Source organism: Wyeomyia smithii, chromosome 3 (genome assembly GCF_029784165.1).
Source record: "Wyeomyia smithii strain HCP4-BCI-WySm-NY-G18 chromosome 3, ASM2978416v1, whole genome shotgun sequence".
NCBI classification, from domain to species: Eukaryota; Metazoa; Arthropoda; class Insecta; order Diptera; family Culicidae; genus Wyeomyia; species Wyeomyia smithii.
In genome coordinates this window covers 121,967,933-121,995,400 of record NC_073696.1, presented here as the reverse complement: position 1 = coordinate 121,995,400, position 27,468 = coordinate 121,967,933, and the positions used below count along the sequence as shown (strand labels likewise).

Genomic DNA, 27,468 nt, shown 5'->3' with positions numbered 1-27,468 from the left:
ATGTCTTGAATGCAATTGATGATCAATGATCAGAACTTTTGGATCATTGAAGCTGATCAGAACTTTTGGATCATTGAAGTTGATTGGCTGTGAATGAGTTGATTTCGTTTGATGCTCTTGTAAAACGGTTAAAGAAAAGTGTTTCAGGTCCGATGCTTTTGCCATATAATATATTTTGCAAAAAAGTTAATAAAAATGAAGAGGACAAGTAATATTGGTTAGTTTTCAAAACTTTTCCGAAATGTTTCAATCCACTAGCGTATTATGAACTTCTTAGGCGATATTTTTGCCGCAGCTTGAATCAATTTTAAGCGCGCCTAAGAATTTTGCACTTCCATCGAAACTCATAAGAATTGCTATTCGATCAACAGGAGATCTACCGACCGTATTTGATAAAATTCACCGTCTTAGTGCATTCAGATCACTAGTGCTGAACTGTTTCATAGAAAATAATAGCAATAACAATGATAATACTCTAAATAACATTAAATCCATACAAAAAGTTCTTAAAATTTTAATAATGTTGCTTCACCAGTCCGATTGTGGCAGTTCACTTCACGCAGTTGCTGCAATGAAGTACGATTAAGGACATAATCACTGAATGACATTTTTAAAACCTCTAACGAATATGAGAGGACATTTATTTATTACGTAACGTACTTAGAAGAAGGGGATATTCAACGAAGATTTCCATTACGCGAGGCCCCCATGCTAAATTGCTTTATTTAGGGGTGGGAGGTGTTCAAAATTGCTATAATTTAGCGTTACGTAATATGTGAATGTCCCTAATGATATGATTTTATAATTGAAGAATATTTCAACGCAAAATATACAACTATTTTAAGAAACTAAGGCAAAAAACTTAAAAAAGAGATAAAAAACAACAGTTCTTATGAGAATCAATTCTTTTTAAATATAAGCGTTTTGTGGGTCCATTAAATGAACTCTATTCAACTTCAAATTTTCATGGCTTATTTTTGGAGTAAAAGGGAAACTTTTTCCGCCCGGCGCTCATCGAAATCGCATGATGTTACAAAAATGGCCACTCTAATCTGTATATGTAACACCTCAATTCTTCTTAATATTTAAGATAATAAAACAGGTTAATACCTAAATCAAATCAAATTCTATAATATTTTCTGGAAAATATTTCCTTTAATCTTTCGAAGCAAAAGCTGTCTTTCTAATGGTAGTTCTGATTTATTTCATTTGGTTTTTACATATTCGAAATAATCAATATTACATGATTTATTATTACGTATATATGTATAACAAACGCCGACAAACTGTCTAAAGACAAATTTCAATTTATTTCGTCCGTACATGTATTGTGTACAACATATTATAATAGAAAACTCACTTTTTTAAATGAAAGATATTGAAAATAAAAAATGGCTACCACACGCACCGTGTAGGATAACTAGTCACCCACTATTGATCGAGTGAATAGCCGGTTGCCTCGGCACGCTCCCAGTAAGGTAGAATGTGCTTTATAAAGCCAACTACTTTCCCATAATTAGCTGACCAAATCTCACTCGGTTACAAGCAGCCTTGCTAAGTAATTTGATTCTGCTCAAGTATAATGTACTACAGCTGCATAGCAGATGTTCCGAGGTTTCGCTTGCCATATTGCAGAAGCGAAAATTGTCATCCTGAACTCGACCAATGTTCTTCAAATGATACTTACTCGGGCAGTGCCCAGTTATTAGTCCTGTGTAAGTACAAAGAGCCCACTTGTTAAGCTCTAGGAGCTTTTTAGTAATTTCTCCGTTTGGAGGTATTACCCTTTTCGTCTGGTGACATCCTCTGACAGCACTCCAGTTGTTTTTCCCAGTATTTAAGCTCCATTTTTATAGTGCAATTTGAGATACCGCAAAAGGGTTCCGGACCAACAAATTGCGAGTCCGAGCCTTGTTTGACCAGTTCCTCTGCTTTTTCATTGCCGTCTATGCTGCAGTTCCCTGGAACCCAGTACAAATTGAGTGAGTTCATACGACACAGCCTTCGCAGTGAGAGAACGCACTCCCAGAAAATTTTTGACATACAGTTGTGAGCGCATAGAGCCTTTAGTGCCGCTTGCCTATCAGATAAAATACAAATATTCGCATGTTTATAATTTCTCTTGAGGCAAACGTTGACACATTCGATTGTAGCGTAAATCTCTGCTTTAAATACTACTAATGTCTGGTGTTGCCCATTGTCACTGATGTCTGTACAACAGGACCGAAGATTGCCGCACCAGTTTTTGAGCCGTCTGTGATGAATACCGTTGACCGCTGACGAACCATATAAACTCCACACTCCCAGTCGGAGCGCGATGTTTTACGCACCTTGTAGGGAATGTCGCAGTAGTCCAAAGGTTTCCTCAAGTCTTCGCACATACTCAACACTGGCCATCTTTAAAAAGTATTGCAAAATACTCAGATGATCAACATGATCAACAAGGTTACCAGGTAAGACCTCTTCAAGACGTTTGAGACGCAGGGCACTCCTTTCCGCTTCCAATTGCATAAATTCATACAGAGGTAACAGGTGAAGGATTGCATCTAACGCTTTCGATGGATTTCTGCACATTGCTCCAGTTATGGCAATACACGCCAGTCTCTGAAGTTTGTTCTTGCAGTAGCCTCTTTTGTTATAGGCCACCACACTAAGAAAGCGTATGTTATTTTCGGGAGTATGATGGATGTGTAGATCAATCTGACCATTTTTGGTTTTAGACCCAGTTTTCTGCCAACCGTTTTGGAACATAACCAGAACACACTGACCGCTTTACTTATAGCACCGTCTAGATGGGTCTTCTTCGCACTCGCCATGAAAGAGTAGGCCGTGTTATCGCTAGCACCTTCAAAGCAGTCGCATGATGTTTGGCACCGTAATTCCCGAGAAGGTGTGCTGGAAAGATTCTATGGTACGTACGATTCGCGATGGAAATGCAGAAGCCGGAGATTAGGTAATGACCGATCACCTTCTCCCCCCTCCTCAAGTCTACCGGTAGAAGATCAAAGGCCAATCCTTCAACGCTAGTTTTTTTCAACGTGCGCAGCCCTCACTTCAGAAGTATTGATGGCAACAAGGATGATTTTCGATTGGAGTATACAACCCCTGCCCAACACATGACAACCATCGGGAAAGCAACACTAAGGTCTTCCAGGAGAAGGAGTTCAAACTGGTGATTGGAAAGTTCAGCGAGCACCAACTGACCAACAAAAACAACTAACACACGTCGACTTCGCCACCTCCAAAAAACGGTCATTCGCCGTATCCTCTTTCAGCACAGCCTTACATATCGGTACACTTGGAGGTCACCAAATCAGACAAAATCGCAAATCGGTCATGTATCGTTAGGCGACATCCATGAAATACGAAACACAAAAAAAAAACATTTTTGGACCCCCACCTCCCCCTATGTAACGAAACGTAACGCCAATACCTAAACCTCATAAAAATCACGAAGAAGAATTTGTTTAATTGAAATGCTCGTTTTTAGAGAGTCTTTCCAGAGACTTTTTGTTACGTAACGCTAATCTTACCAGCCTCCCTTCCATATCTAACAAATCATAACGCTCAAGAATGCCTCTTTAGATAGCTCGAACGTCACCGACGTCATAACCAACCGAGGCACCAACATCGATATGGCCCACTACCTACTGGTGAAGAGTAGGTATGTTACGGATATCCGCATCCGCATCAGTAAATGCGGAACATCCGCATGAAAATTGACATCGCCGTATCCGCATCATACAATGCGGATGTTGAGAAAAAATATCGTATCATAAAATTTTGTAGAAAACTTTCCTTGGTGCATTCACTGCTCGCTTAAATAACTTTTGCACTGGGGAGGGAAATGGTGAAGCAAAATAAGCTAAATAAACACAAGGGATGCTACGGATATCCGCATCCGCATCCGTAAATGCGGAACAATTGACATCCGCATCTACATATCCTTCCGTAATCACATAGCCGCAGCCGGAACTGTAGATGTCTAAAAAATCACATCCGTAACATCACTGGTGAAGAGGTATCCAAAACTCTCCATTGTGAACAACCTTCGGTACCAGCTCCCACCACGGTACAATCTCGCGTGACTGAAGCAGTGCGACGTCGCCCAAAACTATGCGCGTTCGCTCGAAGCTGCGCTGCTGGAAGAGGATGATCTTTTGGAGCATCGTAAACGCATTAACAGCGTAGCGGTGAACGTCTTAGAGCATGTGGAATAAAACCGTCGGAAAAAGTGGCGATATGTGTTGGATGAGAAGAACGCTAATGGTGCGTCAAGTTACCCGTCAGATAGCAGAGAAGACAGCAAAACCAACCCTTTCTGGAGAAGAAGTGCTGCCAGCAAGAGCAGGCGTTCGAGGAACTATAACAACTGAGTCACTCTCATGAGACACGAAAGTACTACCAGAAACTCAACGCACTACGTTCAGCCGCACTGTGCCGAAATAAGGATCGGAGTTTGACGGATGACAGCTGAACACCTGAATGGCGCACAAGAAAAGAATGAAGACGACGAAGGAAATGACGTCGGTGCAATGAAGATCGGAGACGGGCCACCCTCAACGATAAGCGAAGTTAAGAATGCGATCAAAATGCTGAAAAACAACAAATGTTCAGTAAAGATGTTGTCGGAGCGAAATTTATCATGATGGACCCGGACAAGTTAATTGAAGACTGCATCGACAAACTGTCAAGAGTTAGGATACCTAATAGCTGCCGAAGGAGTGGATGGGGTTATCTGCCCTATCTACAAAACAGACGACAAACTGGATTGTGAGAACTATCGTGCGATCACCATTTCCTGAATGCCACCTACAAAGTGTATTTTCAAGTTATCCTCCAACGTTCGTACGATTCGTGGGAAGTTATCCAGTTGGGTTCGTTAAGGATCGGTCATGGGCCAGATCTTCAGTTTGCGGCAAATCCTCCGAAAGTGCCGTGATTATAGAGTCCCTAGACACCATCTATTTATCGATTTCATAGCCACATATGATATAATTGACAGGAAAGAGCTTGGAAAGGTAATCGGTGAAAACGGTTTTCTCGGGAAGATGATCCCACTGATCAAGGTTATAATGATTGGGAACCAGTGCTCTGTGAGGATTTCGGGTGGATTAACCAGTTCATTTGGATCCCGCAGGTGACTACAGCAAAGCGACGACTTCTCTTGCCTGTTGTTCAAAATTGCGCTAGAAGGTGTTACCCGTCGAAAGGCTGAAGATTAATACGTCCAAAACGAAGTACATACTGGCTGCTGGAACCGAGCACGACAGAGCCCTTTCAGGCAGTAATGTAACGTTCGACGGCGATGAGCTCGAAGTAGTCGACGTATTCGTCTACCTTGGCTCACTGGTAACTCCGGACAACGATACAAGCCGTAAGATTCGAAGGCGTATTATCTATGAAAGTCGTGCCTAGTACGAGTTTCACAAGCATCTGCGGTCGAACAGAATTAGTCCTCGCACAAAGTGTATCCTCTACAAAACGCTTCTAAGACCGATTGTATTCTACGGGCACGAGACATACTCACTGCTCAAGGAGGACTTGCGGGCACTCGGAATTTTCGAACGATGGGTGCTAACAACCATTTTCGGCGGCGTGAAAGAGGACGGTGTATGGCAGTTGAGGATTAATCACGAGCTCTAGCAACTCGCTGACGAACCCAGTATCTCGAAGGTAGTCAAAATCGGACGGATACGCTGAGCAGGACATATTGTACGAATGCCGGTAGGTACACGACGATGAGGAACGCAGTGAGAAAGGTGGTTAGACCAAATGAAGCAAGACCTGACAGGCATTGGAGAAACGCGGCCAGAAAGCGATTTGAGTGGGGCAACTTAGTTCATCAGGCTATATTTTAATAATGTTACGCCAAATAAAGTAAAAGAAAATAAGAAAGAAATTACTAGATTTTAAAAAAAAATAATAGATCCGATCCGTGATCCGATTTTTATAGATTTTTCTGAATGAAAATATAAAATTATTTTTCAGTTGTATTTTGTCGTTTACTGACACACATTCAATTTTCTACAACTTTTTCCTTGACATCATTTTAATGGAACAAGAAAAAACAATTGTTATTAAAAGAAACATCTCATTACTAAATACACCCTATTGAAAAGTAACTCTTGACGCATAAAAATAGGTATAATGTTAAATGTAAATGGTAAAACTTTGATTAGCAAAATGTATTTTTATTAGGTAAATAAACAAGACAAATATGTTTCCGTTTGGCGTTCAAAGTTCAATAAAAAATATATTTCATTTGACGGTAACGTACAGAAGGATCGGTACCTTTTTGTTTCAATGGGACTTTATGCAGTGATTGATGATTGAATTCGTTTCAAATTCAGAGGGCAGTTTTTGAGCTTAGTCTTTTACTTAATAAACTCTTAGCGATCATCCACAAATTATGTAAGGGTTTGGTGGGAGAGGGGGGGTATCCAAATTTCTCACGAATGCTCACGGGGGAAAGAGAGGGGCATTCGAGAAAATCTTACGTAAGATTGAAAAAATTAAAATACAAACAAAAACATACAAAACTAAAAAACTGAAATTAGTTAAACTATTTCTCGCTGAGATCTTAACAGTTGAACCTTGAGAAAGCGTGAAATCGCCTTAGTTGAATGAGTATGTATTTTATTTCGTTCACTTAGTTTTAAGTTTCATTAACATTAACATGATATTGCCTGAATTGGTTAAATTGTTTTTTTTTTCTTCACGAATGCGCTACAAGCAGCTATCGGTTCTGTACTAAAAGGAACAGTTAAGCTTCTATCATAAACTGAATTCATTCCGAGTCGAACAACCAAGCGCATCGGTTGTGTTTATCGGTCGTCTCGATATATTCGCAAAAAGTAATCGAACAAAAGGCATCGCTTGCCCGGTCCCGGTCTAACGAGTGCTGTGCAGTGCCAAATAATTCCGCTTTGAAGGTCATCCGCTATTGTTTGCTTTGTTGCTGCGTAGCTGAACCGCCGCTGCTGAACCGATCGTTTCGGTGTTTAGCTGTGTTGAAGACAACCAGAGCTACAAACAAAGAAGAAAGTGTAAATCCGCACAGCTGCCGGCTGCCGGCTGCTGCACCTAACGATTACGTGACCACATTGTCGAAGACAACTTGAGCATCGCTCGAAATCAAGAAAAGGTACGTGTTTCTTGTCGGTGTTAGGGCGCTAGCCTTAGCACAATGGAAGTCGATCCTCCGACACCGAACCCTCCTGACCCTGTCCCTCCTGCTCCTTCCCCCGCTGTTCACTCTTCAGTTCCCCCTCGTGCCAGGCTCTACCTTGACGAAACAGCAGGTTCACGTTTCGTTGTATATTTCCGGCCAAAAGCAGGGCCTAAGTCGAAATCCCTGAACATATTACAAATTTCGAAAGACCTGACGTCACGCTTTAAGGCCGTGACTGAAATAATCAAGGTCAGACCAAACAAGCTCCGTGTTGTGGTCAATGACCTGAAACAGGCCAACGATATAGCTTGTTTCGAGCTCTTTACTCGGGAGTATCGCGTATACATACCGGCCCGAGACGTGGAGATCGACGGCGTCGTGACCGATCCGAGTTTGTCCGTCGAGTGCCTCTTGAAGGATGCTGTAGGCTGTTTTAAAAACAGCAGCCTTCCTGAGGTTAAGGTATTAGAGGTTAAACAACTGCGATCTGTGTCGCTCGTCGGCGACAAAAAAGTATACACTCCGTCAGACTCGTTTCGTGTCACGTTCGCCGGGTCTGCATTGCCGAGCCACGTCTTGATCCACCGGGTTCGTCTTCCTGTGCGCTTATTTGTGCCCCGTTTAATGAACTGCACCAATTGCAAGCAGTTAGGTCACACAGCCGCCTACTGTTGCAATAAGGCACGGTGCGGTAAGTGTGGAGAAAACCATGCCGACGATTCCTGTAGTGCGAATGCTGAAAAATGTATCCACTGCATGAGCTCTCCACATGCGCGGTGTACATGCAGCGCAAGGATAAATTGAAACGGTCTCTCAAAGAGCGTTCAAAGCGTTCTTACGCTGATATGCTCAAGAAGACCACGACCACTTCTACCATAACAGCGAACCCCTTTGATCTGTTGTATTCAGATGAAACCGACTCTGACGAACCACTAGAGGGAACTTCTTTTGCCAATCTTGGGGAGTCTAGAAAAAGGAAAAATCTTTCCTCCCCTAAGCTTCCCAGAAAAGGTCCTAAGATTTCCCAAAGTGGAAAGAACAGTACAACCAAAACTAAAGGTGCTACGGAAAAACCGAAGCAAACCCCTCCTGGGCTTGGTAATTTAAAGTCTCAGAAGGAGTTCCCAGCACTTCCAGGAACATCTAAAACCCCAGTTGCTCCTTTTGCACATCCAGTTGACAAAACAAATGCTGGATTGGTGAATTTTTCTAATATTGTGGACTGGATTTTCGAAAATTTCAATATACCTGATCCAATTAAAAACTTTCTTACAGCGCTCCTCCCAACAGTTAGATCATTTTTGAAGCAGTTGACTGCCCAATGGCCCCTCCTTGCAGCGATTGTATCCTTCGATGCCTAATTCAACTGCGTATATGAAGGATTCTATCTCTGTCTTACAGTGGAATAGTAGAAGTATTCTACCAAAAATTGATTCGTTTAAAGTTTTGATAAATAAAAACAAATGCGATGCATTTTCCCTTTGTGAAACTTGGCTTACTTCAAATATTGATCTCAACTTCCATGATTTTAATATTATTCGCCTTGATCGAGACACCCCATATGGAGGAGTACTTTTAGGGATTAAAAAGTGCTATTCTATCTATCGTATTAACCTCCCCTCGATTCCAGGCATCGAAGTTGTCGCATGTCAAATGACAATACAAGGTAAAGAGCTTTGTATTGCCTCAATATATATTCCTCCCAGAGCACAGGTTGGGCAACGGCTGCTCTTTGATTTAATAGAACTTCTTCCCTCGCCACGTTTGATTTTGGGAGACTTCAACTCTCATGGCGTGGCGTGGGGTTCCCCTTACAATGATAACCGCTCCTCTTTAATCTATAACCTTTGCGATGACTTCGACATGACTATTTTAAACAACGGTGAAATGACACGTATCCCGAAACCTCCAGCGCGCCCAAGCGCTTTGGATCTATCCTTATGTTCGACGTCGCTACGGTTGGATTGCACATGGAAGGTAATCCTCGATCCTCACGGTAGCGACCATCTGCCTATTCTTATTTCAATTACTAACGGTTCAACTCGCATGCGACCAATTGACATTCCGTATGACCTCACACGGAATGTCGATTGGAAGTTATACGAGGAAATGATTTCAAAAGCGGTCGAGTCGAATTCATCATCCACCACTTGAAGAATACAACCTCCTCGCGGGTTTGATTCTCGACGCCGCGTTGCAAGCCCAAACGAAGAAATATCCCGGCGTAAAGATCAAAGAACGGCCTCCCACTCCGTGGTGGGACCAAGAGTGCTCCGATGTCTACACGCAAAGATCCGACGCGTTTTTGGCCTACCAGAAGGGAGGTATACCCGACGACTATATACGGTATTCGGAGCTTAATACCAAGCTTAAAAGCCTGGCTAAAGCAAAGAAACGCGGATATTGGCGTCGGTTCGTGAACGAGACGTCGAGGGAGACATCGATGAGCACTCTTTGGAACACAGCTCGAAGAATGCGGAATCGCGTAACGGTCAACGAAAGCGAGGAGTCTTCAAGTCGGTGGATATTTAATTTTGCCAGGAAAGTATGTCCGGACTCTGTTCCTGAGCAAAATATTGTTCGCGATGCGTCTCCGGGCCACGACGCGATAGAATCACCTTTTACGATGGCAGAATTTTCAGTTGCCCTCCTGTCCTGTAACAATAACGCGCCTGGGTTAGATAGAATCAAATTCAACTTGTTGAAGAATCTACCCGGCAATGCCAAGAGGCGCTTGTTGAACTTGTTCAATAAGTTCCTGGAGCAAAACATTGTACCGCAGGATTGGAAGCAAGTGAAGGTGATCGCCATCCAAAAACCAGGGAAACCAGCTTCTGATCACAACTCTTATAGGCCGATTGCAATGCTATCCTGTATCCGGAAATTGATGGAAAAAATGATACTCTGTCGTTTAGACCATTGGGTCGAATCAAATGGTCTACTATCAGATACTCAATTTGGCTTCCGCCGCGCCAAAGGGACGAATGATTGTCTTGCGTTGCTTTCAACAGATATTCAGCTGGCGTATGCTCGCAAAGAACAAATGGCGTCTGCGTTCTTGGACATTAAGGGGGCTTTTGATTCCGTTTCTATTGACATTCTTTCGGGTAAACTTCACCGACAAGGATTTTCTCCAATTTTGAACAATTTTTTGCACAATTTGTTGTCCGAAAAGCACATGCATTTTACGCATGGCGATTTGGCAACTTTTCGCATTAGCTACATGGGTCTTCCCCAGGGCTCATGTTTAAGCCCCCTTCTTTACAACTTTTATGTAAATGACATCGACGAATGTCTGGCAAATTCATGCACGATAAGACAACTTGCAGACGACAGTGTAATCTCTGTTACAGGAGCCAAAGCTGCCGATTTGCAAGGACCATTGCAAGATACCTTGGACAATTTGTCTGCTTGGGCTTTACAGCTAGGTATCGAATTCTCTCCGGAGAAGACTGAGATAGTAGTTTTTTCTAGGAAGCATGAGCCTGCTCAGCTTCAAACACAGTTAATGGGTAAAACGATTTCTCAGGTTTTAGTACACAAATATCTTGGTGTCTGGTTCGACTCTAAAGGCACCTGGGGTTGTCACGTGAGGTATCTGATGAAAAATGTCAACAAAGAGTGAATTTTCTTCGTACAATAACCGGACAATGGTGGGGAGCCCACCCAGGAGACCTTATAAGGCTTTACCAAACAACGATATTGTCTGTAATTGAATACGGGTGTTTCTGCTTCCGCTTCGCAGCAAACACACATTTGATCAAACTGGAGCGAATACAATATCGTTGTTTGCGTATCGCTTTAGGATGCATGCAGTCGACCCATACGATGAGTCTGGAGGTCTTAGCTGGAGTTCTACCATTGAAAAACCGCTTTTGGAGCCTCTCTTCTCGTATTCTTATTAAATGTGAGGTCTTGAACCGTCCTGTGATTGATAATTTTGAAAGGTTAATCGAACTCAATTCTCAAACCCGTTTTATGACATTGTATTTCAATCACATGTCTCAGAATATTAACCCTTCTCCGAACATTCCAAATCGTGTCAACTTATTAAATACTTCTGATTCTACTGTGTTCTTCGATACATCCATGAAAGAAGAAATTCGTGGAATCCCGGATCATTTACGCGTGCAGCAGATCCCTAAAATTTTTTCCAATAAATATCGAAACATCAACTGCGACAATATGTTCTACACTGACGGATCACTTCTGGATGGGTCCACTGGCTTCGGTATCTTCAATAATCATTTAGCCGTCTCCTATAAGCTCGATAATCCTGCTTCTGTTTACGTCGCAGAATTAGCTGCAATTCAGTACACCCTAGAGATTATCGAAAAAATGCCCACGGACCATTATTTCATCTTTACGGACAGTCTCAGTTCTATCGAGGCTCTCCGATCGATGAAAGATGTTAAGCACTCTCCGTATTTCCTGGGGAAAATACGGGAACATTTGAGTGCTTTATCCGAAAAATCGTTTCAGATTACCTTAGCGTGGGTCCCTTCTCACTGCTCGATACCGGGCAATGAGAAAGCGGACTCTTTGGCTAAGGTGGGTGCAATAAACGGCGATATTTATGAAAGACCAATTGCTTACAATGAATTTTTCGCATTTGTACGTCAGAATACGATCATCAGTTGGCAAAATTCATGGACTAAAGGGGAACTGGGAAGGTGGTTACATTCCATAATTCCCAAGGTATCGACGAACCCGTGGTTCAAGGGGTTGGATGTAGGTCGAGATTTCATTTGCGTGATGTCTCGGCTTATGTCCAACCACTATAGATTTGACGCGCATCTCCGTCGTATTGGGCTCGAAGAAAGCGGTATCTGTGCCTGTGGTGAAGGTTATCACGACATAGAGCACGTTGTTTGGTCATGCCCTGTTCACCGTGACGCCAGGTCTAAACTTGTAGCTTCCCTTCAGGCCGGAGGTAGACGGCCAGCTGTTCCTGTTCGTGATGTCTTGGCGAGCCGTGACCTACCCTACATGACCCTTATATACGTTTTCCTTAAATCCATCCATGCCCCAGTCTAGTCCCGTTCCCCTCCGTCTACACCCAACAAAACGACAAGAACACGTTTGAACCTTAAGCACAAAACCAGCAACCAGACCCCGCACAATAGAACCAGGACCCAAGGACTACGAGCCTCTGTCCCAACTCACGACATCGTGGCTCAGCAGTTCGAATCCATACATGCCATTCGACGATTATCAGACGACCATTGAACAACAAAACACAGATTAGAAATTCCATGCTAGTTTTAAGTTAGACTTAATTTCAGCTCGTAGTCGGCAGCGAGGATAAAAAATTTGCTTTAGTTTTTAAGTCATCAGATATAATTGGCGCCGTTAAACATTAAATTGTATTTGTGCCGTGTCAAATAAATGTTATGTGAAGAAAAAAAAAAAAAATAAACTGAATTCAATTCAACTTCAACTTCGGGAAATTGGTGTTTATTTTTTTAGGAAACTGCTCTCAATTCTGGAGAAAAATCTACAACCGCTTTGCATATCAACAAACTCCCCTACAGAAAACGTCCACCGTCACCGAATGTTGTTATGCGTATTAACTAAGCTGGCGGAACTGCGTATGCGCGAATTGTTGCTCGGATGCGTGCGGAAAGCGCGGCGAATAATTGCAACTAGCACACGAAGCTCGAACATTATGTAATGCAACCTGCTGGTTTCGGAGTCTGCTGTCCAAATTTTCGAGGTCGTCGACCCAGTTCGGAAACGAATGGTTCGATAATTTGCGGCAAACAATTACTTTGGCACCTTTTGAGCGCAGTATAGTTTAATTGTTTAAATTGTTTGTAAATGCGTCAATCAGTAAAAATAAATGTATAAAGGTGAAAAACGATTATGTTTGATAACAAAAAAAGTTTAATCCAGGTTTATATCGGGTTTTAAAGTAGATGTCAATATTTAACAGACATCGGGTTTTAAACAGGTACTTCCGAAAGTACGATTTGTATAAGCAAGCACATAAAAAAATCATTCACCCGGTCTTGCTGATTTTATCTATTATTATTTTATTATTTTACTTTCATTTAACTGACAACTTATTTCACAAAGCATGCTTTCGAGACAATTTCTACGTAATCTTTTTGCAACAGTAAATGACGTTCACTTCCTTTCCGTTTTCTCCGCCTCACCCGGAGTGGACAGTGCGAAAGATCCAATCAAATAATTTTGTTCATTTTAATTATAAGATTGAACGGTATTTCCTACCGGATTCTACATCTTTGAAATGGCACACATTTTCTAGCTCGTATCTCTCAGAGCCGGTAAATTATTTCGATGAAGACTTTCTTAACAGCTGCAAGCTGAGGCTATTATTGATATGGGTGGGGCTTAGACTTTAACTCAGCGACGTTTTGCGTTTCGAGCATCGTGCCTCTGGGTTATCGAAGATTTACCCTTTTGCTCGGTTCTCCGAAAACTCCATAAACCCAATCAATGAAGCCCACAAACTACTCAGTATAAAGACATGAACGTTATTATCGCACCAATATAACATAAAGTAACGACTTTGGGTCTAGTGAAGTCTAGCGCTGCGGTGATTTAAACATGCCGATTGGCAGGAAACCTGTTATCGAGCGTTTCTTGACTCGCGTTAGGTTTGTTGACCGGTTTTTCGAGTGACTTAATTTAATGGCATACTGTTGCTGCTGCTGCTGTTGCTGTGACTTAGGTGTGTTTACGTAACGGAAATTTGCTACAGAATTGGAAGGCTTAGGTGGTTTCAAGGTTAGTAGGGATTACAAAATGAATGATGGAAGAATTGAGAGCATGTGCGTTTCTATGAGAACGGAATGTGAAAAAGTTCTATTGTGTGAAAAACAGGTGCCAAACCAAAGGGTTTATTGGCTATTTGTGCTTTATCCATCTTTTTAGACTAAGTTGCCTATATCACACTGCATATCACCTGATCGTAAAAGTGAGAATTTCGATTGTTTTCGTACCTTGTTTACTCGCCAAATGTAGTGCGCTAGTGAGACATCTTATCTGAAAAAATGATTGGAAAAAAATTAATTAGTTTCATTATTGCGCAAATATATTTACAAATTGTCTTAATTTTTTGGCTTAGCTCGGTTTTTGGGATCTGATTTGGCTTGTGACTAAGCGCGTCACAAAATGCAATGTCACAACCAGATTAAAAAAAGATTTAAAGGAAGTTCACGCTAACCAGTCATTATATCCTTGACTTGTTCTCAGCTGCATCCAATGGTGCACCTGGAAGTACTTCAAAAATTTGTTTAACTTCATCGTTTGCTGTCATCCGTTTGTTCATTAGTCATAAGTTCTTCTGTTATGAATTAAAGTTATCCACTTAGCCTGTCAACGACGCCCACTTCTGCAGTCGAAACGGGGTCTGTCATTTGACATGTCGTCGGTAGTCTGTCGCTTCACAAGGTGCCGATTTCAGGCTGTAAAAAGTGCGGTTTTTTCGCATTATTGCATTGCTGTGTTATGACCAGCAGTCATGGACAACCAAAATGTTCAGTACCGCATAGCAAACAAACGCGTTTATTGTACATACGGAAGATTCGTCAGACACCCGGGCTACGAACGGCCGTACTCCTCACGGTGTGCTATATCCAATCTAGGGCACTTGACTTGAAGACCTCAACGTATATACTCAATTTCAGAGAGCTCAATGTCAGCCGTAATTTTATTCTCTTGTATGCGCAAAGTGGTTTCGATTTTTGCATTTTTGGCTGATGACCGGCAAACGACAGCAACAAAATACTGGTAATGGAACAACAAGTTTCGTTGTAGCTGGGTTTCTAGCCGTTTGTCAAAGCGAGTGGTTCGTCAACGCTTGGAGTCATTAACCGTTTCCTTATTGTTTTGACATTTTATAGGTGGATTGTTTACGCTTGTGAAACACATAGAACGCGACGCTCATTTAGATCAAAATCGATAATCACATACCGGATTATAGAATTTCATATTTTAGCCGATGGTGATGGCTTTCAATAAATATGTACGACAAGCAACAAACTAGAAATTTGTTTTCTCTATCAAAGTTAATCTCTCTTTTAGAACAAAAACTTACTCTTTCATTTTTTAGCTTAACAGCAATGATGACCCTATTAGACAGAAAAAAGTTTTCAAGTTAAACTTGGTACATAAAACCTTCGATTGAAGGAAAAAGTTGTCGTGCTAATGAAAATAATTTTCTCAATTTAGGCCATCCATTCGGGCCATTCACTCCAAAATAAGAACATAATTGAGCTTTAGGCAGACAATGGGAAAGCAAATTAATTATTTACTCACTTATGTACGTACTCTACACAAACTGGGGACGTGGAGAATACCAGTATAACTTACCATTAGCTACGGCTCAATTTTGCAAGATATTTTTACACCACCCGCTATTTGCAACCGGTGGGAAAAAGAAAAACCGCACAGGCACTGCGGGGAGCGTAAAACGGTAATAGGCAACGCGCTGTATCGCTGGGAGGTCTTTACTGCGTCTCCGTACCAGCATGGCAAGGAAACCTGCTGCTAAAACACTTAAGCAATTTGTTTACTGCTATTGTTTCATCCTATGTTTTGGTTCTCAACGGGTGCAATGTAGTGTTCATAGTTTGGTTGCTGCTGAAGTTACAAACAAAACAGTCATTTGCTCTTTAATTTACTACTACTGAAGTTTAATAGAGAATTCTCTATTGAGTAATTACCGATGTCGTTGACGCAATTACGCAACAGCTGTTCCTAAAAATACTGACATTTGTAACAAATATTTTTGATTTGAATTAAACGTGGTTTTTTTTTTGACTAGAGCAAATATGAGTTTTCCATAAGGTTCGTGATAAATTTTGCTAAAGCGATAATTTTTATAATTTAAATACGGGTTTAAAATCTTAGATATTTTTTTTAAATTACAACCTTTACATGTTTGTCAGGCTGCGTAATCGAGAACACACAAATTATATTTAGTTTTCCACAATTCGCCCGAGATCCCCTTCATAATTAAACCAGATGATACGGAGTTACAGGTACTAAATAAATGGACATAATAAAGTTATATCATGACTGCTTTCGATCTTAGAGCGCTAGATTTATTTAAATATCAATGTTTCCATGTTGCTTCATGCTAAATTGAAATCAATATCCGTATTTAAACTAATTCAAATTCAATCATTAGTCATCAGTTGAAATATCATTAGTATACTATAAATATAAATGGATGATTCATCTAAAATCTGTTTTTTCGTCGAAAGTTGTGTCTTTTTAAGCTCTTAAGGTCATCCGAAGACATGACAGAAATGAAAAAAAAAAAATAGAGCAAGAAAACTGCTTCCTCGGGACCTGCCCTGAGCCTGTTACGTAAAATTGCTCTAATATGGTCAATTTTATGGCAACAAAAAAAATTATTTTACAAAGCACCTTGAAATTAGTTGATCTACAACTTTGTCGAAGAATATATACAGTTATATCTGCAAAAAAAGTAAGTTTTTTTATTTTGCTGATTTTAGGACCACCCTTATTTTCATTTCCACATAAATAAAGGACTAACTACAAGAAACAACTTCTTATAAAAAAGTATGGATCTAAAACCACAAAATCGCATCGAAAAGCTCATGTCCGTCTAAATTGCCTTGCTGTTCCAATGTGCAATGGCAATATTCGAATTATGCGTATTGTTTTGACTTCTGAGTTTTTTAAAACAAATAATAACTAAACCATCTCCCAGATGGTCTCGAGGTACGATGCTGGCCTAACAAGCCAGTCGTCGTAGGTTTGAGTCTCGGTTCGGGAGAGATTGTTAAGGTGCCGCCACAGGGACGCTAATTCCCTTAGTTTCTAAGTCATAGTTGATTGTAAAAAGCATTTTTTTCATCATAACGCGGGACTGTTCTGTCAAAAGCTATAACATAGAGACCCTGAGGTACTCCGTCATGCCCGAATAGTTCATAGCCTACTATTCAGTGATGAAAAAATGCTTTTTACAATCAACTAAGACTTAGAAACTAAGGGAATTAGCGTCCGTGTGGCGGCACCTTTAGTGTCAGTAGGATCGTAGCGCTAGCCCCGCAATCGTCCTGAACACTAAATTTTCGCACTATTGCATTGCTGTGTTGCGAAATCTATGTACAAATAAACAGAAAAACATCAAAATATATGCCGCGTACTATGAGACCGAGGTTTTAGAGAAGATTATGGCTCCGGCATTTCGAGATGTCGAATTATTACGTCTTCTAACAGAACGGCACACACGGTAAATAGTATCGTCCAAGTGTGGTGTCGGTAGACATTTACTGATTATCTTGATAGGACTTTGTGGCTTCTCAGCTACCCGGACTCTCATCCTGTGGACTTTTATGTATGGTCGTACATGCTGGTCGAGCAGAGCGAACATAAAATGAGCACTCCTGTAGAAGCCCTATGAACCAATTTAAGAAACTAATTTCCAAGATCTGGGACACGAGAGGCCGATGCACCAGGTGCGTGCCACGTGCGATTCTTTTGAGAACGTCGAAGGTCGTCATGAAGCACAAAGGGAAAGTGCTCCCAGCTAACATGTCAAAAAAGTTCTCAATAAACATTACCTTAATAAAAATTGACTCACATAAGAATACCTTGTATTTTCATGTTTCAATATATTTTTAAAGTGCATTTGAACTGTGAGTGAGTGATAAATTGGAAAGGATGGACAAGTTGTGAACCTGCCAACTTGGATCCGCCAATCTTGGACAAGGTTAAGTATCGAAAAACAAAGCTGCTGGGAAGGATGGTTACTTTCCAAAGTTGGGAGCGAGCGGCTGTATACTGTCATTTACCAGATTATCCTGAGGGTATTGTCTGAGGAAAATAGACTGAGGCAGTTTTACGAAGCTTCGTTGGTGAATATCAGTGCGTTTATCGAGCGGGACGATCTATAACGGACCAGATGGTCATCTTGAAACAGATCCTCGACAAGTTTCAAGAACACAACTTGCAGACACAAAACAGAATTGTGGCAGATTATGTTTAAACATGGTTTTCCAATAAAACTGATTAAGCTGAGCCATGTGACTCATGACGATATCACATCAAGCGTCCGGGCCAGGGCTCTACATTTTAGAAACATAATAATGAAACTGAATCATTTGATTCCTTTCGGCTACTGTCATCGAATCACGGTTAACTTTTTCGCTGTCGAACAAATTAGACTCCGGGTTTCTTTCCCGTCTGGTGTTCATCGCGTCATTTGAAATGAAGCTGATGTGTGTCTCAATAATTGACAATTATTGACGAAGATATTAATGCCTTTTGCTTTTCTTCAGCATGTTATTTAAAATTAGCACCGCATCATGTCATTTGATGATAGTTTTCTCACACCGGAAAGGCAATAACATCCAATTATTACGGCACGCAAGTTTCGACCAATATTCCGGGGATTTTTTACTGTTTTTTTCCATGTTGGTTATTTTATCACTGTGACCAATTTGTTGATCTTTTGTGACATTTTTCACTGTTGATATCCGGGTTGTAAAACTGGTTGGCCTCCTCCGTTTTATATCGTCACGATTTTCTTTTCTTCCTCATCCTTCTATACATATGTGTGAAGTACCGTCTGCCGAGGTGAGATTAAGCCACGGGGGTGAGATTGAGCCAAAACGGGAAATGTTTGTATGTTAAATTACTTGAGATTTACAAAACCTAATACCTCAAATTCAATACTTTATGAAACATGACATATTTATTCACAACTTAAAATGGAATATAGATAATATCAGTGAACTGTTTCGCTTAAAGAATGTTTCAAAGTACAGGGTGAAAAACATGCGCAAATAACGTTATCCAAAAATGTCCCAGGAAAACCAACCCGATCAAGAAATCACAAGAACTTACTGCTCAGTTGGTACGTTAGGATGTCGTCTCCAAGTGTTGAGGAAATATTATGCATTGAACCTGTGCCGGCTCAGAAAATAATGTTTTTCCAAACTGTTCACTTTTCGAGCCCTTTTGGGGTGAGATTGTGCCAAGCTATATTGAACGGCACAGTGTGCGGAATTCACATTCACGACAAAATTATATCAGTATACATCAAAACACTTGCATTGTTTACATAGGGTATGTTTTTTGTCCCCACAGCATAAAGTATGTTGTCTAGCTATGGTAGTCTTTGAAATAAAGACTAAAAGCTTGAGAAGCTTACTGTTCTCAATTGTTAGATAGAAATTTTCATTTATTAATATTACTTATGGAATGTAACAAAATTTTGTACACCAATTCTATATAAACTGATGACCTTTAAAAGAAGAAGGAGGGTTGTGGGTACGTTTCCAGAGGTTTTGAGATCTCCAATGGAATATACAGTTGTCAATGACACATAATAATTGAAACGAAAAATCTTCTCAAACTTCATGTCCTAAAGTTTCTCCTTTTTAGGCTACCTGGAGACGCCACTATGTGTATAGAGACTGTCTATAAGCCACGTTCTCATAAATAATTACTCTATGCATCAATTTCATCCAGCCATGCATTTTTATATAATTCATATGATACATAGTTTCTGATCAACCCCTTAAAGCCCCTTAATAGTCTACGTTGTTTATGGGCGTCCCTATACTTACTGTTTTATCATGTTAGTCATGTGGATTATTCGTAGACACACTACTGTTCATTTAACAGGTATTAAATTCAACTTTTTGTTTTTGGCACAATCTCACCCCATAGAAGGGGTGAGATTGAGCCAAAGTTTATGTATTTTTAGCAAAGTTATAGTTGTTTGTAACTCAACCATATTTGTTGTAGTTGATAACAAAACATTCTAGAATGCATTGGTGTATTTTGAATCGAATTCTTTGCTTAAATGTGTGCATTAGAAGCTTGAGATCAAAAAAGCATCATTTTTTGGCACAATCTCACCCCGGATGACGGTACTGCATGGAAACCCTCTGTATCCGTCAGCGCTAATTGTCATTTTCAATTGAAAATCGTCAAGTGAGTGTGACGCTGTTAATCTCTGCTTTCAATCGAAAACCATTTCCTTCCTTTGCAAGCCCTTTAGCTGTCATAATTAAAGCAAGAGAATTTGAGTATTTTTCATTTGACTCACAATGTACTTGAAAATGAAACAAATGTTTTTCTATTTAAAGCGAAGGGTTACAGCGTCACTATAACGTGATAGTTGTAGCTTTCCAAGGCAGATGTGAAAAGGAGTGATACCATCATCACGAAATGTCACATGCTTGTAGGCTTTACGGATACATCGATATCATCGAGGTGAATCACAGAGCTGTGGAGGAGGCCTTTACGGCTCTCAGAAGGTAAGCAGCCAGAACAGGACTCATCGTAAACTTTGCCAAAACGAAGTACATGGTGGCTGGTAGAGAATGTGGTAGTCCTACGGGCGTAGGTGCTGCAATGGGAATACCTTCGAAGTAGTTGATGAATTTGACTATCATGGTACACTCGTAATGTGTGATGACGAAGTGAGTCGCGAGGTGAAGAGACGGATAGCGGCAGGAACAGGGCTTATTACGGATTGCGCACCCAGTTTAGGTCCAGTAGCCTACAGATCTGCACAAAATTTACACTCTACAGGGTGCTGATCCTCCCGGTGGCGCTCTATGGACATAAATTGTGTACGTGGAAAAAGGCCGATTGAGCGCTTGGGTTCTTCGATCGTAGAATCACAAATATGGGGTGTGACGCAATCACATGAATCACAAGATATACGAAGCATACAAACACGCCGATATTGTCAAACTGATGAAAATCGACAGATATGAGCGTTAGATGTGTGTTGTCGACGAGGATACCCGAGCAGCGGGTGTGAAGGGCTACTGGAGAGGAGCAGCCCATGACCGAGTTTTGTGGAGGCGTACTCTGGATTCAGCATTGGATCTCTATGATCTGTCACCTGTCTGCCGTAAAAAGAAAAGTCAGTAAATCCGACGGATCATAACACTTATGCCTACAAAGACTGTTCCCTGACATACGTTTTCGTCAACACTGAACAGCTGATTGCCCTTCGATGCAACGCAACCTTTGTGACAAATCCGAACTGCCAATATTCTTGCGAATATATTATATTACTTTAAATTAGTGTTAATGATTTCATGCAAGCATGTTAGAAACCGAAATTAGTTTTGTAATTTGTGTCTGTAAATAAATTTTAGATTGCCGCTGGTAAATCAATAATTAACAACAGTTTCAGTTTTTCAGCCCAGTGAAATATCGCATAAAGTTAGTGAGCAACGTGAAATTGAATTCTAAAACTTGCCAAAACCAGTTATTTATGTAATCATCATCAACTAGCAAACTAAAAAATTCTTGTGCATTTGTTTTTAGTTTAAATAATTTGTTTGTACAGGTTAACTTCATTTCTTTGTTTAAAAAAGAAGTTAATTTGGAAATATTTTTGAACTCGGTTCAAAAAGACAATTTGTTTTTTTATGGTTGATTGTCGGTTTTTAACTGGGGTTTTTATTTGCATGAGGAAATCCGCAGCAAATAAACACCGAAATGTAAAAGTCTTCTCTGATCTAATCTAACACCCACTCAGCCAACTAAGCATTCAAGTTTTTGTGAGAGCTAATTTCGAGTGATTTTCTAATATTAATGTTTGTCTTTTATATCTATACGGTCTCAAATAAACAACAAATATATAGAATCGACCTGTTCCGCTGGTCATTTACCACGGATATGATTCTATGAAATGAGTCATAATCGTTCACTGCGGATATGACTCTACAGAATGAATGATGATTAAACATTTGGTATTCCATCAGCGATGCATCTCAGAATTCACACGGGAAAAAAAGGAACGATATCCACTATCCAATAATTGTTGGCTAGAAGGCTTTCCGACTTTCTACAAAGAACCGTTTATTATACAATTATCAATATGGATTTCGTGCTGGCTCGAGTACTTTAACTGCCGCTTGGGAACTCGTTGACGATATCACAGGAGCACTAGACTCGGGAAATTGATGGGAGTCTTGTTCATTGATCAAAGCAAAGCAAAGCCTTGGTGCTATATTCCGATTCGGAACTTGACCTTCTTTGTTTTATACACAGACTTCGCAGCCAATTGTTTAGTGTACAGGACAACTGCGGGGCTAGCGCTACGATCCTACCGACACTAACAATCTCTCCCAAGCCGTACCTCGTACCTCGAGACCATCTGGGAAACGGAATTAGAGGTGTTGCCAATCGATTAATTGGTAGCTGTCTTTCTGGTTGAGCGCAGTACGTCGAAACCAATGGAGCTAAAAGTGGCCCGTGTGATTTGACTGTTGGCGTTCCACAGGGAAGCAGTTTAGGCCCATTGCTGTTTCTAATCTACGTAGACGATATAGCAAAACTCAGATTGCATGACAAACCGCGCTTGTTTGTTGACGATACCTTCCTGTCGTATCCTGGTTCCAGTCTTGATGTCATAAAAAATCAAATGTCGGAGGATATGGGCATGCTGCAAGGGTACTTTGCCGAGAACCGCTTGTCACTCAACCTAAGCATCTTGTCTTGCTCATGATATTTCGCACGTCCCGCTCTGTATCTGCTACTAACGCCCCTCTTCTAGTAAACTCAACTGAGATCCTTCATGAAAGCACTTTAAAATATCTTCGACTTATACTTGAGTCCTCATTGACGTGGAAACATCAAATTACAGCAATGTCGTCCAGTCTAAGTTCAGTTTGTGGCCTTCTATGGAAGACCTCTAAATTCCTCCCACGTAAGCAACTTCTAAAACTTTATCACGCATTTGGCCAGTCGAAGTTGCAATATTTAATTTCAATTTGGTGAGCTGCGAATAAAACGAAACTGAAATCATTTCAACAGATACAGAATCGCTGTCTGAAAGCAATCTTTAAGAAACCCCAATCATATCATACGCTAAATTTGTATGCGGGAGTCGATGGATCTATACAGCATTGCGGAAGTTGCAATGCGTGACACATATGCACAATATATTGCACAATATAAACGCACACCACAACCAGTGATTCGCCATTCCTACTCACAGTTAGATACAAGGAATCGAACAAATTTGGTACTCAGGAGACCAAATACAGAGCTGATAAAACACTCCTGTTCATACATTGCCAAATCACAATACAATGCTTTGCCTGCCTCAATTAAAAATGAAAGGAGTCTGATAGAATTAAAAAAAACTGTAAAAGTAAGTATACGAGCAAACCTTCAAATTTATATTTTATAAAGCTGCACAGTTAAGCTCAACATGGTCTTTATTTCTTCCACTTGGGCTACTCTGGTAGCAAGGTCAACTATACTGTAAGGTAACAAATACAAGTATATGTCTGGCCGAAGCCAGAGATACTACGCCGCTAATCAAACAATTCAACGGTTTCAGCATTCACGTCATCTCCGGCAACAATATCATCAGTTTATCACCTCAGTTTGCCTATCGAGTCATCATTTCTGGAACAATATTTCCTCGACCCGATCGAGAATCGAACCCGATATCACAACCATGTGGGAGAGCTAGCCGATCGACATCGCTAGCCATAGAGCCTCGTAGAGCAATGAAAAGACATATTGGTTGATTAAGACTTGAACTTTTGTGTACTTCATGCTAAGTTTCATGTCGTCTGCATAAATTAAGACTTGTAAATAACCCATAATATATTTAACGTCATTGGCAACCAAATGAGTAATAAGGGACCCTGTGGTACTCCCGGTGTAATGGTTTGTTGTATAAAACCATGTTGCTTGATAGTAATTACATTTTGTAAGAAAGACGATGACTGATCAAGGATTCAAACTGTGTGGGAATGCAAGGCAATACACATGGCAAATTGCCTAATTCATTCATTTCGACTGATTTATTCGATACTGATTTCAAAAATACTGGCAGTAATCCATCAGGATCTACTTCTACAGTCGTCTAATATACTGTAACGAATGACATTTAACGAAACATCAGGAGGTTTTAAGAAATAGTAAATGTCTCAATCAGCATCTTGGAAAAAAAATCAGCAAATAAGCTTCTGATTTTGGTTGGGTTCTTGCTGGATCTGTGTTTGAATTGCATTTTTGTTGGGAAATGGTATGACTTCGATTTCGAGTGTGAATAGATATTGCTTTTTGTTTGTCTATTATACTCTTCATTTCTAAATTCAAATAAGGCTGATAAAAATTTTGAATAGTAAGGAAAAAAAAAGGAATAGCTTTCATAAAAAATTGTGTGCAAGTTACGACGTTTGTAACTTCCATGTAAAAGTGTGTTGAAAAGTATCACATTATTATCATTATCAATCATTTGGCTTGCCTTTTGATGACACTTTCACTGTCACTGGACTTGTTTGTTGCTAAGTTAAGCATATACGCTGTCGAAAAGTCTACAATATTAACAAAACGGCTTGAACTTTTTTTTCCCCCTTCCAATTTTCAACACTTTTGAAGGGGGTGACATAAAATGAAAATGAAATTTGTATCGGCCTAATTAGGGGCCATCCATTTTAAACGATTTTGAACCCCCCCCCCCCCGTGGACAACTGCTCAAATAAAATTTTCTATGGACCGTGGACATTACACATACCCCCCCCCCCCAAGCTGTCCACGTGATATGTGGATGGCCCCTTACAGATTGAAAAATATATTGTGAGATTAATTGGTTTTTCATGTGTTTTTTGGGTGCTGGAGTATCTCATGTATCGAAGATGTTTTGAAAGAAAAAGTTACCTACGGCCTGACAAATTGCAAAATAGGATTGCGATAAAACGATAAATCACTGTGGTGTTGTCATGAATAAAAATAAAATATTCAACAGCTGATTCTTATTGCCAAACAGGAGCTGGTGACTCAATCACACAGAAATTATCAGTCATATTAACTACCTTTAACACAATGCTGTTGTTATCAGTGAAACTTTAATTCCACTAAGTGTCTTAAATAAGGTCATAATTGATGCGTGCTTCGTTATTTATATTATAATTCGCTTTCGAGATGCCACAAGTCGATGAGGAATACTATTTTGAGTTGCAAGCTCGCGGCAGTACCCTAATTGAAAAACAAAAAAACTGCCTTGTAGTTTTATAGTGTTTTTTCAACATCTTATTTTGTAAACATCTTATCTTGCTCTGGTAATGAATTTTTGATCTAGAAATAGCAATAACACAATAGTTTCATGAACGTCAAACCATTCGGCGTCAATAGGTAAACTTCGAATTCTTATCTACATTTATCTAGATTTGGTTAAATGAGCTTAGAGGCCATGGCACGCTGTAATTGCTGCCTTACTATAGACTGTAGACTATACAGTGGATTTCTAACAAGTTCCGACAGCTGTCCAACCTTACCTTCTAGAACGTTAGCTTGGCTACGATTAGGCAACAAGCAACTGGAACAATGCATCGCATCGCATGTTTCTGCATAACCTTCTCGTGCAATACCTTGAAACGGGCGGCCACTTACTTGGTATCGCAATTCTACGTTGCATATTTAAAGCCACACACAGAGCAGCCCGCATTTAGTCATCCATAAAGCGAATCAAGTTACTAATTATCATAAGCCTGACACTGGCTACGTACGTCGAGAACGCATAGAATTCCCACCGCTTGACTAGACCTGACAGTCATAATTATCTGCATGCCGCTCATTCATCTCACAGTGCAAAAGAGTTGACATTCACCTTGACTGGGCTTCTACAATAGAACTGACTCCTCCAACAATGGTGGGCCAGACCGCGGGCGGTGGTGGTACGAATTGCGATTATTTTCTAAGCTTCATTGTTTTATTATACTTTACTGTTTTTAGGCTGAGCAAGCGAATGGTGTCACCCAAAAAGTGGTGAAATCTAATCAAGCGATAGAAGGTCGCATTTTTAGGGAAAGTTAGACGCAAGGTAGTATGTGACTAAAATAAATGTTCAATAAAAAAAAACTTCACGTAACTCCTAATAATAATCCAAGAATAAAAAACATTTGGTGGCATAAATTTTTAAAAGTTCATAAACAAAAACAAATTTCAAATCGTGAATAAGTTTGTTTCCAACCACTAGGAGGATCAGTTCGGATTTTTTTTTCTGTCGCATGGTAATCATTGCGAATAACTACCCTGCCTGATTGTGCATCGCACAAGGTTGTTCCGCTGCTGCAACTGCCCCCGCAGCTGCTGTCGGGTGTGTTAGCGAAGATTTTATAGTATATCTCCATCTGCTAAGTTTACTGCGGCAAAAGCTTTGATCTGACCTTATTACGAAATGGGCGGATTGTTACAAAAACGTGTGAAGCATTTTAAACAGAACGTGTTTTTTTTTGTCGCAAGGGGCGAGCGGCAGAGCTTACAGCATTAGGTAAATTAGTTGCTTCTGAAGCAATGCCGTAAGACTGATTGCCCGTTGATTTTCAAGTATTAAAAACAATATCAAAACGATGAAAGTAAAATTTATTGTTTCCGCATACACGTTCATATGCGGAAATAATAAATTTTACTTTCTTTAAGTATCCACAGCAAATATTCGACATTGAGTATCATTAGAAGACGCTCAGAAACTGTCAGAACGTGCGTAGCAACTCATACACATACCTTACCTAGTCTTCCTAGAGCAAATACTAAATAATATTTCAACTAGGTACTATGTGAAATAAAAGATACCACCATTATATACACAATCTTCATTTCTGTAACAACTTTGCCCTTTTTCAATCACATCTGTGAGCACACATTTATATGATCCTATTGAAAATGATCCTATTTACGGCTAGTATAATGAATAGACAAGCAGTCTAGTTGGCTGTTACGTCCTTGAACATAATCAATTTACTCGAGTATGAGTATGTACGTTATCGATAATATCTTACCTTCGAACGAAGTTTCTGTTTATGTAAACGAGTCACCAGATCCGCAGATTACATCTGTGAAGAAATAAAGAAAATGAAATGTTACTATAATTATCGACACAACAAGCTGGTATTTTGCTACAGTTTGAATCAAGATGTAAAATTTCTCGGTGCGCAGCATTGAGAGTTAAGCCTAAAGATGAATAATTATTAGCTACTCAAGTCACTCGGACTTTGCAGTCGACGAAGACCATGACAGCTATGACAGTAGCAAACTTTCTCTCTCTAGTACAGATTGCGGCTGCAACTGTGGCTTTGACGGGCTGCTGATCTGAGGTTAATGATGCAATAAGAGTCAACAAGAGCCGCGCACTCTACACCATCAGGCAGCCACAGCAACAACGAGTACGCAACACACTTTGCCGCTTGTTTTACAGCGAAGTAGTACAAGTCCATTTGCTGGTTACCGTACCGGACGGGGGCAATAATGGTGCGGACAGTAGTGTTTTTGCTTCGATTTAATCATTAATCGTACATTAG

The 27,468-nt window shown here is 40.3% G+C and overlaps 2 protein-coding genes across 5 annotated transcripts in view; one reads left to right on the top strand and one right to left on the bottom strand.

The window, feature by feature from the left end:
* The window catches only part of LOC129726942 (uncharacterized), a 289,022-nt gene that overhangs the window by 72,789 nt on the left and 188,765 nt on the right, over positions 1 to 27,468 (top strand). The window lies entirely within an intron of this gene.
* The window catches only part of LOC129726936 (uncharacterized), a 187,299-nt gene that overhangs the window by 71,384 nt on the left and 88,447 nt on the right, over positions 1 to 27,468 (bottom strand). Inside the window, exons 5-6 of the mRNA XM_055684215.1 lie at positions 26,950 to 27,003; positions 14,143 to 14,185 (exon numbers count right to left, since the gene is read on the bottom strand). The gene's annotated coding sequence lies outside the window, so the exon portion shown is untranslated. The remainder of the gene's footprint in view (positions 1 to 14,142; positions 14,186 to 26,949; positions 27,004 to 27,468) is intronic.